A 2,660-nucleotide genomic window follows, 5' to 3' on the forward strand; every position below is an offset into this window, starting at 1 on the left:
TATATATATATATATATATATATATATATGTGTGTGTGTGTGTGTGTGTGTGTCTGTCCCTCCACTATCACTTGACAACCAATGTTGGCATGTCTATGTCTCCATAACTTAGCGGTTTGGCAAAAGAGACTGATAGAGTAATTACCAGGTTTACAAAGAATAAGTCCTGGGGTCGATTTGCTCGACTAAAGGCAGTGCTCCAGCATGGCCACTATCAGATGACTGAAACAAATAGAAGAATACCAGCTTCAATCAGTTTTGAAAACAAGGACGAAGTTGCTCGACTTTTCCATTGTCAATCTGGTGTTTGGAATCATGAATGGAAGGGTTTTGTTTCAACCGTTTTTAAACAGGAAATTTTGCATCCTAGAACCAAGAGAAGTCTTGGGTTGGGTGAACGATACAAACAGAGCCATATTTGCCACAGAACAGAAGATTGAAATACTTGTTGTAATAAATGTCATTTTTATTGTTGCAATGACAAAATAGATGAACTTAAATGATTAAGAAGCATGTAATCAGCTGAAATGTATGAGCTGAAACTTGTTGTTGTTGCTTTTTGGCTGTTTTGTTGTTGTTTTCTATTTATTTTTACTATTTGTCCATCTCCACATGGACAACAAATAACTGAATTGTTTCATAATAAACATTGTTTTTTTTTTTTTAATTATTATTATTTTTTTTACTTTCAACTTTTTGTTTTTATCTTTTTATGTCTCACAACAAACTCTACACGCTTGTGTGTGTATGTATATGTATATTCACACACACATATATGCATGCATATACATTGTGTGTGTGAGTGTATTTATACATGCATATGGAAACACACAATGTTTATATATACCTGTGCACGCGCATGCATACACACACACACACACACATACATGTAACCCTCATCTCCTGACATAAAGACACGCCCAACTTCTTGGACCCTGTAGTCTTGTGAGCTGCGTGGTGACCCTTATTAGTGTGTGTGACATGAGAAATGCACCCAATCCTCACTGGAAAGTGGCTGGCATTAAGGGGGGCATCCAGCCATAGAAACCATGCCAAACCAGACGGCTGGAGCACAATCCAGTCCCTTGGACCCATCAGATCCTGTTACACCATCCAGTTCTTGCCAGCATAGAAAACAGGAACCTTAAATGATGATGGATGATATATATATATATATATATATATATATATATATATATATTATATTATATTCTTTCAATTATAGGGATCACTTTAAGTCCCTTGATTTGTAAGTTACAAGGTGAATTTTAACTTGTGCTAGTGCCAAAGAAAAGCACCCAGTGCCCTTTGTAAGGTGGTTGGCATTAAGAAGGATGTCCAGCCCTTGAGATCATGTCTAAGCAGACACTGGAGCATGATGTCTTTTCACTCATCAAATCAAACTGTCCAACCCATGCCAGCACGGAAGATGAACTGTGAATAAGGGTACCAGTGATCACACACGTGTGCGCATGTGCAGCTGTCCTTTCAGTTTCCATCTATCAAATCCAGTCATGATTGATCAGCCTAGGGCTATAGTGCAGCACACTTGAACAAGGTACTGCACAGTGGGACTGAACCTGAAACCTCATTGGTTCAGCCATGCCTACACACACATATTTATGGACAGACATGTCCAAGTGAAATTTTTTATTATTACGGATGTGAGCTGACACAACCATCAGACCAAATGCTTGGCAGCGTTTCATCCGGCTCGTCACGTTTTGAGTTCAAATTCCACCAAAACCGACTTTGCCTTTCACTCTTTAGGGATTGATAAAACAAAGTACCAGTCAAGTACCAGTCAAGTACCAAGATTGATAGAATCAATCAGCACCCTTCCTCTCCCTAAACTTGCTGGCCTTATCCCTAAATTTGAAACCATTATTACTATTACTATTGTTGTTGTTGTTGTTGTGAAGGTGGTGAGCTGGCAGAACTGTTAGCATGCCAGGCAAAATGCTTAGTGGTATTTCGCTATGTCCCGAGTTCAAAATTGCACCAAGGTCAGCTTTGCCCTTCATCCATTCGGGGTCGATAAATGAAGTACCAGTCGAGTACTGGAGTTGATGTGATTGACTATCCCCCCTCCCCTTAAAATCCAGGCCTTGTGCCTACAGTAGAAAGGATTATTATTGTTGATTGGCAGAATTGTAGAATGGTAGAATACGTGCTCAGCAATATTTCTTCCGACTCTTAACGTTCTGAGTTCAAATACCACTGAGGTCAACTTTGCCTTTCATCCTTTTGAAGTCAATAGAATAAAGGACCAGCCACTTAGTGGGGGTCAGTGTAATCAGCTTACCCCCCTTCTCCTTAAAATTGCTGGCATTGTGCCAAAATTTGAAACAATTGTTCTTGTTGTTTTTATTCTTATTCTTCTTCTTATTCACTTTGTTGTTGTTGTTGTTAATGCTGTGGATTTAAAAAAATATTTTTTCATTTGTTTTTATTGATTTATTTAAAAAACAATTTCAATTTTGTTTTTGTTGTTGTTGTCACAACCTTTGCTTGGCCTGCCTCTATCTTATCTTGCTTCTTTTTTTTCTTTTTTCTTTTATTTTTTTTTCTTCTGGCTTGCTTTTTTTAACCTTTTTACCTCCTCCTCCTCTTCTTGCCCTAACATCCCTCCTACTCCTCACCACTCACCCTCCTTTTTA

General features: G+C 38.3%; 1 protein-coding gene across 2 annotated transcripts in view; it reads left to right on the forward strand.

Moving 5' to 3' along the window:
* LOC106874354 (striatin-interacting protein 1 homolog) overlaps positions 1–2,660 on the forward strand; it is a 28,358-nt gene that overhangs the window by 12,905 nt on the left and 12,793 nt on the right. The window lies entirely within an intron of this gene.

This window comes from Octopus bimaculoides, chromosome 20 (genome assembly GCF_001194135.2).
Source record: "Octopus bimaculoides isolate UCB-OBI-ISO-001 chromosome 20, ASM119413v2, whole genome shotgun sequence".
Taxonomy (NCBI): Eukaryota; Metazoa; Mollusca; class Cephalopoda; order Octopoda; family Octopodidae; genus Octopus; species Octopus bimaculoides.